This window comes from Sus scrofa, chromosome 3 (genome assembly GCF_000003025.6).
Source record: "Sus scrofa isolate TJ Tabasco breed Duroc chromosome 3, Sscrofa11.1, whole genome shotgun sequence".
Classification (NCBI taxonomy): domain Eukaryota; kingdom Metazoa; phylum Chordata; class Mammalia; order Artiodactyla; family Suidae; genus Sus; species Sus scrofa.
The window spans coordinates 75994205-76010469 of record NC_010445.4 but is presented as its reverse complement, the minus strand read 5'-3'; positions in this window follow the sequence as shown (position 1 = coordinate 76010469).

Here is a 16265-nt window from a genome sequence, read left to right as displayed (position 1 = left end):
TGTCACTCTCTTCCCTGCTTAGCAACAGCTCCTCTGTTGACCACAGGTGACCTGAGGAATCCCCATGCGGGTGGGTCTTATGGATCTGGGCAGAGTCAGTCACGTGATTCATGCTCCCAAGGCGAATGATCACAGGATCTCGAGAGAGGAGAGTCCTGGGAGTTCACCAGTTCATTTGGTCCTTTTAAACTAGCTCAGGAGGGTGACCCAGAGACTCTTAGAAAGCCTTTGGTGACTCATTCTCCAGGAAGGGCTTGTTTCCCCCTCCTATTCTGTAACAGTAGCTCTGTACTACAGCATCTTAACCCACATCATCTCAATTAATCCCTCTGTTTACATATTTCAATTGGTTAATGGAGCCCAGATTTAGAGTTAGGGCCTTCGATTCTAGGTTTAAGTTCCCACTCTGCTCTGCTGCCTCTGGATACATTCTAAATCACTAACAACTAATGTTTTGAGGGCGCCTCCCAGTTCAGGGGCATTTTCTCATGTAGAACCTTATGGATAGGACTAACCCTCACAAGAGCCCCAGGAGATGGATGTATTATATCCATTTTACAGATTTTCGATTTCAAGGCTCAAGAGGTTAAACTGCTTGTGTGAGATCACCTAGCCATGAGGTGAAGATGTGAGCTCAACTTATTATGGCTATTGCAAAGCCCATTTTCCTTCCATGTTTGTGTAGATTTCTCAATGCCTACCTCATGGTTATCCACCATTATTGTTTATTCTTGTCCTTTCTTCTCCAAAGTCAAAACTCATTCAGGATGGACGCTTTGGGGACTGAATGTACATCATTTAGTACTTTTATTTGCTGTACATTTAATAATTATATCAATTCATTAAATACATTGCATGTATAAAAAGAGTTAATACACTTACATGCTTAGACTAGTACCTGGTGCATAGTATACATTCAATAGGTGTTAATATTTTTTACTCATTTGTCATTCATTGAGTTCCTCTCCTGTGCTCATCACTGAGATGTCTCTGTGGGGGGAACCAAAATAAAACTTTGTCACCTTCTACTTCCCAGAGATTCCATTTACCTCTCTGATCTCCTAGCTTGTAGTCTTTATGGAGTCAGGGACATACCTGTATCATTCACCTTTGTATCTCCAGTGCCTAGCACAAGACCTGATGTATTTTAAGTACATTCAAAAAAGATCTGTTGAACAAATAAATAAATGCTCAGACATTGGAAAGCTGATAATTTTTAAAATCACCTCAATCTAGAAATCAAATCATACCGTTCAGGTTGTGTCGTCATGATTCTTTTCTTTGTTTCTTTGTTTTGCTGGCTGTATGAATAGCACCCGTTTATACTGTATCTGGTGTACATCTCTGTCCTTTTGTGCTGAGGAGTCAACTTCTCATCCTAGGCAATTCCCAGGGAATTGATCTCCAGGCCCAAGTCCCTAACAATCCTGACAGTCACAGGAAACCCTGATAGGGCCAAGTGTAATTGAGGCTAGAAGAAGTTTACTCAGGGCTGGAGAGGCCTGCCCGGGAGTGATCTGTTTGCAGGTTTCAGCCACTCTCTAAAAGGAGGGCCCTGCTCAAGACTCCTCGGACCTGAGATACAAGCTCCATTCCAGAACTCTCCTGACAGCTTGCTTTGTAGCTCTAGGCCAAGTCTCCCCATCTCTGGGACTTCTGAGTTTGCCCTCTCAGGAGTGGTGATTGTGTTCTGGCCCCTGGGGTTTTGTGTGTGTGTGTGGCACTTAAAGCTGTTTCTGAAAGCTTTGACATACTTTGCACCTGTTAGCTCCAAAGAAACTGAGCACCTGGAGTGAAGGGCCAATGCCAGCAGTTGTGTGAGTATTGGAAAGACTGGGGTCTAGCTCCAGCCTGTGCGCCTCCTTCTATGTCCTTCAGTCCTTGCCAGCAGGGCTCTGACTTGCTTTATTGTGCACTGCTACAGAAGTTCACAGAACAGGGATGACAGAGGCAGAAGTTGGCCCAGCGATTCCCCCACAAGGGTAGCCGGCAGCAAGTGAGCATGGCTTATGCAGATTGTTGGGACATGTTGCGCAGAGAGGGAAAGTGGCTTCTTTACATTGGCTCAGTCCTGAGAGGAGGCCAGGGAACGCACTCTAACCTCATTATCATAGGAGCTACTGTTTTTGAGCCCCTACTGTGTGTTATGTCCTTAACATTGGGTCAATATTTTTGCCATTCCTAGGAGTTCGAATTGAGAACCTTTCCCTCCTATGCATTTTTTTTTTAAAAGGTAAATCAATTACACCTTGATGAAGTAAAATATTTCCCCTGAAGAAGATAAAGAAGACTGGGAACTGAACCAGTTTTGATTCCACAGCTGGTGTTCTGAACCACTTCATCATTCCACCTCGTTTTCCAGGCAGCTCCCCACTGGAGCATCAGCACTTTGAAAACTAATATACGAGTGTCTTTGTAGCTCTTTTATTCTTCCATGTCTTTCTTCTTGATAAAACTGATGTTGGGCCATGCAGCCAAGTTGCACGAACTTTGGGGTATGATAGAAAGGAATTGTCTTATGTTCTGAGTTGGCTTCTGGTAGGTCTCTGTAGAAACTCTTAATGGGTATGTGAGAAATGAGGGTAATACATTTCTCCCTTCCGCTCCCCCTAATCCCCTCAAAATGAATACCTAAGAGTGAGAATAAAAATGCATGAGTTTCTCTGGTTTCCAAGTACAAAAAAACATAACTTGAAATTACAAATGGAAACTGGGTGAATTCTGACACTGGGTTTAACATAAAAGATCTCCAGACTGCATTGTGCTATACCAGCCAATCAGAAACTGGATTTCAGTTCTCTTCTTATGGTCTGGCTGTTTTGCCATCACAGTGATGACCTCATCATCTGTGTCACAAACTCTTAGAAAAATTAGAAAAAAAAATTATTTGAGAAAGAAAACTGATTACAGTTGAGCTGACTGGAAAATGGTCATGCAACCATTAAGTAAAATTGAAACCATTGTCTTCTCTTTTGTGGTTGGCTTAGCTTCCAGGTAGTATAAATGTAAGGAGCAGTTTAATTAGGAAATTTAATTTCTATGAGGAAAATACAAGAGAGCAAGGAATCCAAAATGTCTAGAGATGACATGAAACTCCATTTCAAGGGTCAGATGCCAAATTTAGGAAGTGGGGACAGCATGGATCATCAGAGTCAGCCATGGCTCCATAGCTTAGTTTTGCTATTTGCTACCTGCAGGGGATTATGTAAATTACCGAAACTCTCTGAGCTTCAGTTTCTTAATCTGTGAAATGGAGGTGATACCTTGTAGTAAGGATGAGGATTAAATGGTTTAACAATGTGACAAGGAGGGTTAAATGGCTCCTGAAATAAAGCACAAATTCAAGAAATGTTAGTTCTTTCTCCTGATTCCTTTTCCATCTCTGTCTCTTAGAAGAAAACCCTTCCAGAATGTATTAGTTTTTTAGGGCTGCTGTAACAAAATTCTGGAGGCTGAAAGTCTGAAATCAAGTCATTGCCAGAGTTGATTTCTTCTAGGTCTATGAGGAAGCCCCCCCCCCATGTCTCTCTCCTAGTTTTCTCATAAGCCTTGTCATTCCTTGGCTTGAAGTATCACCTCACTTTTGCCTTCATCTTTGCATGGTTTTCTCCCTGTGTATCTTCTCCAATTTTCCCCTTTTAATAAGGATGCCAGTCATTGAAATAGGGCCCACCCAGCTTATCTTATTTTTAGTTGATTACTGTAAAGACCCTATCTCCAAATAAAGTAACATTCTGAGGTACTGGAAATTAGAATTTCAACTTATGAATGGAGAGTGGGGTGAATGAAGTTCAACCCATAACAGGGCAAGTGGGTATGCTGCTGGTTGGAGAAGCAACAGTATAATGGATTGGAATTTGAATGTTCATTTGAGGATTTTGTTTAAGTTACCAGCAAGCTGATTTAGGTACATAGTACTTCTTTTATATCATGGCCCCTTTGGGAAAAATGGTTACTGCAACAGTAGGAAATAAGTTTCTAGTGAACTATAGGGGCAAGTCTCATCCTTAAAGCTTTAAGGCTACCTCTACACAAACATCTTTTAAAATGGGGCAGCCAGAATGAATACTGCTTATATGGCTTAAGGAATAATTGATGATAGGAAATTTTATCTCCAGATGGCAAAGAAGTTTTTAAAATTGGTTTTAGTATCAATTTTTTTTTTCTTTATTGGCCACCCTGTGGCATATGGCATTCCCAGGCCAGGGATAGAATCCAAGCTGGAGCTGTGACCTGTGGCACAGTTGCAGTAGTGCTGGATCCTTAACCCACTGCCCCAGGCCAGGGATTGAACCCATGTCCCTGCCACTGCAGAGACTCTGTCGATCCCATTGTGTTGCAATAGGAACTCCTGGTTTCAATTTTTAGTTGACATCATATAGCCCCTCTGATTCAATTATAAAATCATGGCATTTTATAGTTGATGCTTTTTAATTGTTCACCATGCAACAGGAACATTTATGTTATCTTTTTTGATTCCTAAAACAACTTGTAAGGAAGCTTTTTTTATAAATAAGGAAACAAAGGCACAGATAGGTTGAGAAACTTGGGGGTTCTGAGTCCTCTGATTTAAAATGATCTTTCCCATACCCCATTTTCCCACATTGAGAGGCTTTTCCTGGGTCAGAGTCAGAGGAAACAGTCAGATACAGTAGCACTGCCATTCAGCAAGCATCTCTGCCTTGACAAAAACTGCCAAGACCTTTTGCATGGCGTTATAGACTATTCCGATTGCAGCTAAGCCAATCTTATCATCCATGGTTTGTCTACACAGTAGCACAGTTGGCAGAAACACTACAGTGTTGGTTATTCTGATTACAGTGACTTTCAGGACCATGACTGATCGGTTTAGACCAGAATTCCAGCCAAAGATAGTTCTGGAAACTTGCACCACCGTAGCAAATGTAGAAGCAGTCAACAGTCCAAAATTGCATCCATCATACGTACATTTTATTTATTATTGGAACCTGAATGGTCTGATCGTTTTGACTTTGCACAGCTCCTATTACACCTAAGACAGGAGTTCTAGGCTGCTATGGAGTGAAACTACCCCTCTGAGGGCCTTCAAGTCTTAGCTTCCTCTCTGAATAAGATTATCAGTGATAGTCTTTGTAGGTGCCCTTTAAATTTCTAATTGAGGTGGTGTAAAAAGGGTCCTCTCATGTTCTAACATTGGTGGACAGTGTGTAATCTGTTGTTCATTCTAGAGCTTTCTGGATTTCTCCATTACTTTTATTTTTATTTTTAAAATTTATTTTATTAAAAAATTATTTTATATTGGAATATAGTTGATTTACAATGTGGTGTTAGTTTCACATGTACAGCAAAGTGATTCATTGATCTGTACAACATCTTGCATATACATATTTCTATTCTTTCTCAGATTCTTTTCCCATATAGGTTATTACAGAATATTGAATAGAGTTTCCTGTGCTATAGGTCCTTGTTATTTATCCATTTTATATGTAGTAGTTTGTATATGTTAATCACATATTCCCCCCCCAACTCTCCCCTTAGCTAACCATAAGTTTGTTCTCTAAGACTCTGAGTCTTTTTTTGTTCTGTAAATAAGTTCGTGTCACAGTTTAGATTCCACAGATAAGTGATAGCATATAGTATTTGCCTTTCTCTTTCTGACTGACTTAGTATGATAATCTCTAGATCCATCCCTATTGCTACAAATGGGATTATTTCAAAATATTCTTTTTTTATGGCTGAGTAGTATTCCATTGTATATGTGTGTCTGTCTATCTATCGATCAGTCTACATAACATCTTCTTTATCCATTCATCTGTCAATGGGAATTTAGGTTATTTCCAGTCTTTGCAATTGTAAATAGTCCCACCATGAATATTGGGGGTGCATGTATCTTTTTAATTAGAGTTTTCTCTGGATAGATGCCTAGGAGTAGGATTGTTGGATCATATGGTAATTCTATTTTTAGTTTTTTAAGAAACCTCCATACCATTCTCTGTAGTGGTTGTACTGCTTTATATTCTTACCACCAGTGTAGGAGGGTTCTGGTTCCCTTTCTCCACACCTTCTCCAGCATTTATTATTTGTAGACATTTTGATGATGGCCATTTTGACTGGTATGAGATAATATCTCATTGTAGTTTTGATTTGCATTTCTCTAACAATTAGCAATGTTGAGCATCTTTCTGTATGCTTTTTGACTATCCATAGTCTTCTTTGAAGAAATGTCTATTTAGATCTGTGTATTTTTTGGTTGGTTTTTTTTTTTTTATATTGAGCTGCATATGCTGTTAGTGTCTATTGGAGATAAATCCCTTGTCAGCTGCTTAATTTGCAAATATTTTCCACCATTCTGTAGATTGTCTTCTATGGTTTTTATGGTTTCCTTTGCTATGCAGAAGCTTTTAACTTTAATTAGGTCCTATTGGGTTTTGTTTGTTTGTTTGTTTGTTTGTTCATTTGTTTTTATTTTCATTATTCTAGGGGGTGGCTCTAAAAAGATATTGCTGTGATTTACGTCAAAGAGTGTTCTGTCTAATTTCCTCTAAGAGTTTTGGAGTACCCAGTCTCTTATTTAGGTCTTTAATCTGTTTTGAGTGTACTTTTGTGAATGGTGTTAGAGAGTGTTCTAATTTCATTCTTTTATATGTAGCTGTCTGGTTTTCCCAGCACCACTATTAAGGAGACTTTTTCTTTTCTATTGTATATTCTTGCCTCCTTTGTTGTAGATTAATTGACCATAGGTGTGTGGATTTATTTTTGAGTTCTCCGTCCTGTTCCATTGACCCATCCTGTCCATCCTGTTGGTTTTTGTTCTAGTACCATACTGCTTGGATTATTGTAGCTTAGTAGTACTGTCTGAAGTCAGGGAGCCTGATTACTCCAGCTCCATCCCCCTCTCCCCCCATGATTGCTTTGGCTATTCAGGGTATTTTGTGTTTCCATACACATTTTAAGATTTTTTTGTTCTGCAAATTGTGACAGTTTTACTTCTTCTTTTCCAATTTGGATTCACTCTTTTTCTTCTCTGATTTTCATGAGTAGAACTTCCAAAACTATGTTAAATAAAAGTGATGAGAGTAGACATCCTTGTCTTATTCCTGATCTTAGAGGAAGTGCTGTCAGCTTTTCACCATTGAGTATGATGTTAGCTGAGGGCCATATGTGACCTTTATTATTTTGAGGTAGTTTCCTTTTATGTTCACTTTCTGGAGAGTTTATATCATAAGTGGGTGTTGAATTTTGTCAAAAGCTTCTTCTACATCTATTGAGATGATCATATGTTTTTTATTCTCAATTTGTTAATGTGATACATCACTGATTATTATTTTACAGATATTGAAAAATCCTTTCATCTGTGTAATAAATCCCACTTGATCATTATGTATGATACTTCTAATGTATTGTTGGATTTGGTTTGCTAGTATTTAGTTGAGGATTTGTGGCTCTATGTTCATCGGTGATATTGACCTGTTATTTTCTTTTTTTGTGATATCTTTGTCTGATTTTGGTATCAGAGTGATGGTGGCTTCATAGAATGAATTTGGGAGTGTTCCTTCCTCTGGGATATTTTGTAAGAGTTTTGGAAGGATAGGTATTAACTATTCTCTAAATATTTGATAGAATTTGCCTGTGAAGCCATCTAGTCCATCTAGTCCCAGACTTTCATTTTTTGAAAGTTTAAAATCACAGTTTAAATTTCAGTACTTGTGATTGGTCTGTTCATATTTTCTGTTTCTTTCTGGTTGTGTCTTGGAAGATTACACCTTTCTAAGTATGTGTCCATTTCTTCTAGGTTGTTCATTTTACTGGTATATAGTTGCTTGTAGTAGTCTCTTATGATCCTTTGTATTTCTGTGGTGTCAGTTGTAACCTTTCCTTTTTCATTTCTAATATTATTGATATGAGCCCTCTTCCTTTTTTCTTGATGAGTCTGGCTAAAGGTTTATCAAATTTGTTTATCTTTTCAAAGAACTGGCTTTTAGTTTCATTTGTCTTTTGTATTATTTTCTTCATCTCTATTTCATTTTTTTCTGCTCTGATCTTCACAATTTCTTTCCTTCTCTAACTTTGGGTTTTTTTTTCTTTTCTCTGCTTGCTTTAGGTGTAAGTTTATGTGGTTTATTTGAGATTATTCCTGTTTTCTGAGGTAAGATTTTCTTGCTATAAATTTCCCTCTTTGAACTGATTTGCTGTGTCCCATAGGTTTGGGTTTGTTGTGTTTTCATTTTCATTTTTCTCTAGGTATTTTTAAATTCCTCTTTGTTTTCTTCAGTAATCTATTGGTTCTTTAGTAATGTATTGTTTAACATCTACATGTTTGTGTTTTTTTTACAGTTTTTTCCTTGTAATTGATCGCTAATCTCATAGTGTTGTGGTCAGAAAAATGCTTGGTATGATTTCAGTTTTCTTAAATTTACTGTGGCTTGCTTTGTGGCCCAGCATGTGGTCTATTCTGGAGAATGTTCCATTAGCACTTGAGAAGAATGTGTTTTCTGCTGCTTTTTGATAGAATGGTCTATGAATATCAGTGAAATCCATATGGTCTCATATGTCATTTAAGGCCTGTGTTTCCTTATTGATTTTCTGTCTGGATGCTCCATCCATTGCTGTAAGTGAGATGTTAAAATTCACCACTATCATTGTGTTACTCTATATTTCCCTTTTCATGACTCTTAGAATTTGTCTCTATATTGAGGTGCTCCTACATTGGGCGCATATATATTTATAATTGTTAAATCTTCTTGGATTGATCCCTTGACCATTGTTTAGCATCCTTCTTTGTCTCTTGTAACAGGCTTTATTTTAAAGTCATTTTATGTTATGGGTATTGCTGTTCCAGCTTTATTTTTATTTCCATTTTCATGAAATAACTTTTTCCATTTCTTCATTTTCAGTCTGTATCTGCCCCTAGATCTGAAGTGTATCTTTGTAGACATCATGTTTACAAGTCTTGTTTTTGTACCCATGCAGCCATTCTGTGTCTGGCTGTAATGTTTAATCCATTTACCTTTAAGGTAATTACCAATATGTATGTTCTTACTGCCATTTCATTAATTGTTTTGGACTTTTTTTTTTGTAGGTCTTTTTTCTTCCTTTCCTCTTTTGTTCTCTGGTGATTCAATGCCTATCTTTAGTGTTGTGTTGGATTCCCTTTTCTTTTGTGTGTATGTGTTTATCTGTTGTAGATTCTTGGTTTGTGGTTACTGTTAGGTTTTGATACAGCTATATATTTATGTGTGTGTGTGTTCACACACACACACACACACATATACACAAGATTATTTCAAGTTTCTGGTCGCTTAATTTCAAATGCATTTCCAATAGCCTGCATTTGTACCCTCCTCTTCTCACAATTGCTGGTTTTGGTACCATATTTGCTTGTGGGTGGTTTGTTACCTTTACTGTATGTTTGCCTTTACTTGTGAGCTTTTCCATTCATAATTTTCTTGTTTCTACTTGTGGCTTTTCCTTTTCTTCCTAGAGAAGTTCCTTTAGCATTTGTTGTAAAGCTGGTTTGGTGGTGATGAATTCTCTTAGTTTTTTCTTGTTTATAAAGCTTTTGATTTCTCCACCAAATCTGAACAAGAGCCTTGTGGGGTAGAGTACTATTGGTTTTAGGTTTTTCTCATTCATCAGTTCAGATATATCATGCTACTCACTTCTGGCCTGAAGAATTTCTGCTGAAAAATCAGCTGATAACCTTATAGGGATTCACTTGTATGTTATTTGTTCCATTTCCCTTGTTTGTTTTAATATTTTTTGTCTTTATTTTTTTTTTCAGTTTGATCAATATGTGTCTTGCCTTTTTCTTCCCTGTGTATATCCTATATGAGACTTTGTACTTCCTGGACTTGAATGAGTGCTTTCTTTCCCACATTAGGGAAGTTTTTGGCTATTATCTCTTAAATATTTTCTCTGGCCCTCTCTCCCTCTCTTCTTCTGGGACCCCTGTCATGCAGATGTTGGTTCATCTAATGTTGTCTCAGAGGTCTCTTAGCCTGCACTTATTTCTTTTCATTCTTTTTTATTTATTCTATTCTAAGGCAGTAACTTCCACCATTCTTTTTTTGCAACTCAATTATATGTTTTCCTGCCTCATATATTCTGCTATTGATTCCTTCTAGTGTGTTTTTCATTTCAGTGATTATATTATTCAACTCTATTTTTTCTTTAAATCTTTTAGCTCTTTTTAAAATATTTCTTGCATCATTTTGGTCTCTGCCTCCATTCTTTTTCCAATATCTTGAACCATCTTTACTGTCATTACTCTAAATTCTTTTTCAGGTAGCTTGCCTATCTCCACTTCACTTAGTTGTTCTTCTAGGGTTATCTTGTTCATTTGCCTGGAAAATATTTCACTGCTGTCTTATTTTGTCTTTAACTTCCTGTGTTTGTGGTCTCCATTCTGCAGGCTGCAGGATTATAGTTCCTCTTTCTTCTGGTGTCTGATCTCTGGTGAGTGAAACTAGTCCAGGGGTTTGTACACGTTTCTTGGTAGGAAGGACTGGTGCCTGCCCACTAGTGGGTGTAACTGAGTCTTGTCCCTTTAGTGAGTAGGGCCATGTCAAGGGATGTGTACAAAGGTGGTTGTGGGCTCATGAAGATCTTAGGCAGCTTGTCTGCTGTTAAGTGAAGCTGTGTTCCAGCCCCATTCGTTGTTTGGCCTTGGGCATCCCAGCACTGGAGCCTGCAGGCTATTGGTTGGGGCCAGTTCTTGATGCTAAAGGTGGCAACCTCCAGGGGAGCGCAAGCAGATGAACATTCCCCAGGGCTTCTGCCACCAGTGTCCTTGTCCCCACAGTGAGACACAGCTGACCCACACCTACCCAGGAGACCCTCAAAGACCTGCCTGGAGTCACTATTTTGCCTTAGGTCCCAGTGCACATGAAACCTTGTATGCACCCTTCAAGAGTGGAGTCTCTGTTTTCCCTAGTACTATGGAGCTCCTGTACTCAAATCTTGCTGACCTTTAAAGCCAAATGTGCTGGGAATTCCTCCTCCTGATACCAGACTCTCAGGCTGGGGAGCTTGAATCCTATTCCACCATATTCAGGTCACTCTCTATTGTTTTTAGACTTAAATACAGGAGATTCCCTTGAGAAGTCCTTGTCCTGAGAGGACACCACCACAGTGATCACCAACTGATGTTTGGGAAAATGTATCATTTAACACTGCTAAGTACAATCTAGTTCACCTTGTCAGCGTCCCTTCATGGAAAAAGAAAGGGTATCAGACATAATCAAACAGAACAAAATTCATTCTTTTCTTAGATTTTAAGTTTCAATGAGAAAAAATGGCCTTAAATTGTATAGAGCCACAGAACTTATTCAATGCCACAAGGGCAACTTTTTGTTGTTTACTTCCCAAACATGGCGTTTTGGCATTTTGTCACCTAGTTATGGCTCTGGAGCATATTATACCTTTTGAGATTTGACAAAGGTGTAAGATAGAGGTGAGCATAGAAGGTATCTCAAGACTTCTTCCATTTTTCCTTTCTTTGACTCTGTCTCAGATTCAAGCTGACATTCCTTGCCACACAGGGTCCAAGGGGCAGCTGCACAGCCATGATGTCCAGCTGTATCCTGTATGTTTGACAGACATTGCATCTGGGGCAAGGGAAGTTGGCATCTGAATTGCCACTCCTCATATTCCTTTGAGTTGGTCATGAGTGGGTGTGTTGGGAGTTTCCAGTCTGTTTCTTTTACATCCAAATAGATACAATAGAAGAAAATGAATTATCTGTTCAAACTCAGATATAATTTTTCTGTTGGGATAATAGTCAATGTTGAAAAACAGATTTGTAGTAACTTCCCCCAAATTATCAACTGTCCAAATGGGAAAAATAGCATTTAAATTAAGAGGAGAACCAAAACCTAACTAATAAATATGATATGAGCCAGAAAGTAAATGTTGGTAGTAAGTGTAAATATTTAGCATGGATCGGTGATTGAAAAGATTTCTTTATGAATGAAGTTAGACTTGACCTCCAGTTCATGCAAAGGAAATCCACAGCTCTCGAATCCAGAATGTCAAAAGGATAAAAATGTTTTCCACATTGAGGCCAAAGGGTACCTGTTCACTCTACCAGATTTCATTGCCTTCACAGTTTAGATTTTACGTGCTGCTAATAAGAGGGTACTTTCCATGTGTTGATTATCTTTACAAGACTTATTCAAGTGCCTTTTGATAAAATATTTTTGATATTTTATTGATTTATGAATCTATCCAGATCCCTACCAATTACATTAAGATCATTTATCTTTAAATAAGATGTTAGTGATGATAAAACAACCCGGGGAACATAGGTTATAATTTACAACTGCACTAATACAATAGCTAGTAGGAAAAATGTGACTATTTAAAATTAAATAAAATTAGAAATTTAGGTCAAGTGTATTAGATAGTACAGGTGTAGAACTCTATTGTACACAATTATGCATCTAGAAGGCTTCTTTCTTTTTTGGATCTGCTGTTCTTTGCTAGCTAGCAGTTTTAAGAGCTTCCTTCTCAGCGCAAAAGACAATAGAAAAGCAAGTCTGTATTGTCAGGTAGGAAAATACCAAATAGCTTTTTTTCTTGTGTAAACATGATTTGGCATTGTAATTCAATGTTTGAATGCTATGGGAGCAACTACTTTGTAGCAATCAGTACTGATACTAAGAATTGGCATCTATGAATCTGAGGTATGACTCTGTTACCCTAAACCAGAAGTCAGGGAGCTTTTCCCTAAAGGGAGCTGGTAATAAATTTTTTAGGTTTTGTGGGTTATACCATTCCTATTGCAGCCATACAGTTCTGTCATTGGTGCTGAAAAGCCATATATAACAAACAAATGTAGCTGTGTTCTAATAAAAATTTATCAACAAAAATAATCGTGGTGATAGTTGATCCACACCTGTCCTAGAATGCATTTCGTACTCCCTCATGTTTCAAAAGATGGTCAAGGATGCATTAATATATTGGCTTGAGACAAACCAACCTTTGTTCACTAATTCTCACTACAGTGTTTTAACTAAAATGTAGGCCCATTTTGAAATTTAAAGTGTATATCCTACTTTGTAATCTGCCCAGATAAAGTACTTATTGTTAACCTCCCTATAATGTCTGTCTTTGACATTGGATAATTGTTGTGTTTTTAATTGTGTGTGTATCTTAGACTTTTAACCTCAGAAAGCAAGAATCATAGAAAAAAAATTGCCCTTGGAGAATGTGCATGGGTATTTGGTTTTTATTTTTATTTTTTGAGGGATTTTTTTTTTGGTAGTTATATCAAGGCCTACATCACACAAAGATGGCACTTAGATAAGTAAAACAAATCTTATTTTCAGATGCTTTTGAGAGACATGGGCGACTAATCTGTAGTAGCCACATCTAACCATCATTAGATGGTTCTGGGAGTCATTCCAGAAGGCCCAGCCTAGGACCTGTCCCTTTAGCACTACCAGTGATTTTGAAAGCACCTGATTCTCAGTGTTAAATAAGTCTCTTCCTGCTGAAAATACCTAAAGTTTCCATTTCTTATACTGAATCTTGATTGATGTAATAGTGTATATAATTTTTATAAATCTGAGATGTGTCCAAATTAATGATCTTTTTTGGAAGATTGTATCTCTGAATGAGCTACAGCTCCATTTATCTGAACCCTAGGTTTACCTTTTCCTTGTCCTCTTTGAAGTGTCTTGGATAGCAGTTGTTGTCTACTTCCTAGATGGGGAAATACTCCCTGAGGGGTGGGAGCCTGAACGCCAGTCCACCCTCGAGGGAGTTAGGCACCATTATGTGCTATGCATACCAGCCTTGGACCAGATACACATGATGAAACTGAATACCCAGGTCATCTGCTACAAGGCTGCCATTAAACCCAGAGGAGACCACAGTTCGTTTGAAGCAAGCACCTATCAATCTTCAGTAACATGTAACCAGTACAGTACCATGGCATAATTACGCAGTGAGCTTCAAAGCATTTGCTGTGTTTGCAAAATGCATTAAAGGGACAACTCATCACCTGACTTTCATGTTTTCAAATTAGATTGTTTCTGTACACTGGGATCTAGCCAGCTCATATGGGTCTTTCCTTTGATCTGCTTAACATTTCTCGAAATGCCATCTTGACCTTCTTATTTAGCTCCTTAAAAGAACAGAGAGGTTTTCAATGTGCTCCTTGTGTTTGTCCAGAAGGATTCCCAGCCGGAGCATTTATGTGATATTCTCAATGCATCACAGATAGCTTTTCCTTTTTAATTGTGATTCAGTGGAATGCCAACCAGAAGTTAAAAAAAAAAACACATTACAAGGCATAAAGCTTTATGATTAATTACCTTGAGTTCAGATATAATTTAAACATATTGACTTGTCTGAAATAAGTGCCAGACAGTGGAGCTGGGGAGACAGGAAGTGCCTGGGTGAGATTGCTGAAATAGGCTGGAAGAGAGGTCAAAGGGGGGTAAGGACATCATCATTTAACTGTTCTCCATAGCCAGGCAGAAAGTGGCCACAACTGCTGATGGGCAGTGGAATCAAAGGGATAAATTACAGCTGAGCCCTGCCTTTGAAATAAACGGAAAGTTAGTCGATACTTTAACTTTGCACAATCCTAAAAAACCAGTTCTGAGACAATCCATTATAAATGATTTTCCCCCTTTGTATACATGATCTGTGCAAAGAGTTCTCTGAGAGGCTGGAGCTGCTGTGCTAATTCCCAGCCTCCTCATTCTGAACTGGTGGGGTTTCAGAGTCCCTGCTTGGCTGGGGCCCTCAAGCTGGAGGTAGAATGGCGTTGGCAGTGGGGATGGGCAACAAATTCCTCAGCATGAATGAAGGCTTAAGACCAGCATGATGTTCCTTTACTTGGAGAACTGGGCTGCTCCAGTGCTTTCTGTTGCTAGGCTGTGAGAAAGGACGAAACTGATTTCTTTTTGGCAAACTGGGACCAGATGCGTTTCTCTGTGTAGAAAGTTTAGAAGTCTAACCAGCTGCTTTCAGTTTTTGATAATGGATTATGGTGTCGAGGGGCCTGCTCTAACTTTGATACCCATGCCTAGGAAAGCAGAATGTGAGCATTTGGGCCAACCTCACTGGCGGATTTTTAATACACCCAGGACACACGTGATTCCACGTTCCCTTGAAACTGAGCATAGCTGTTTAATGCCATCTGGTTAGCAGGGAATGTGTTCACACACTCACATTCATCTCGCAGCCTGGCTCCATGGTTCTCATGGAGGGTCTTCAGTTCAGCACTGAGAACTGAATTCTGATTCATGACCCTGAAGTTTCTGGAGAGCTTGGAATCCAGCCTGCTGCTCCTCTCCCTCATACAGAGGCTCCCATGAAGCCTGCTGCTGTGCAGAAATTTCACACAGACAGGGAGAGGAGCAGCACTGGCCTCTTGGATAACTTTTCAAATAAACTCCCCGTCCTGTCTCTGATGCTAAAACCCAAGCTCCAGGCTGCCTTCTAGGCATGTTAGTAGGTGAATTCACCCCTCTGCGTGAAGTGGCAGAAAAAGGAAGGAGGTAACCTGTTCAGTTCCTTGAGCTCTCTGGCTAAGGCTGAGTGTAAAGATGGGCTTCTACATGCATACTTTAAGTCATGACAACCGAAAAAGCTATATAAAACTCAGAGAAGTTTCCAAAAGGATTTCAGGAGCTGATTACAGTGTTAAAAAAAAAATAAAATAAGATAAAAAACAAAAAACAATTGGGGCATCTTATTGGATAAAATTTTGAGTAAAAGGTGTGTGGGTGTGTGTATGTGTATTTAACTGGAGATTTATTAAGAGATTTATTTTGAGAGATGGCTCACATGATTATGGAGGCTGGCAAGTCTGAAGTCTGCAGGGCAGACCAGTAGGTTCGAGACCCAGGGGAGGAATGATGTTTGAAACCCGCATGTGAGGGCAGTCTGCTGGAAAAATGCTCTCCTCCTCAGAGGACCTCAGTCTGTTTCTTTTAAGGTCTTCAACTGATTGGACAAGGCCTACCCATATTCTATAGTGTAATCTGCTTTATTCAAGGTCTCCTGATTTAAATGTTTACCTCATCTAAAAAAATACTGTCACAGTGACCTCTAACATATGATTGACCAAATGTCTAGGTACTGTGGCCTAACCAAGTTGATACATATGGATTGATTAACCATCACAAAATCCAAGTATGATAATATTTATATTTGTTTGTGTTTCCCTGAATACCAAAAGAACTAGGGTGCAAAGGAGTGAATTTCAATATCAAACAAAATGATAGAACCAAATGTATTCATCACACACCCATTTATGCACACACATACAT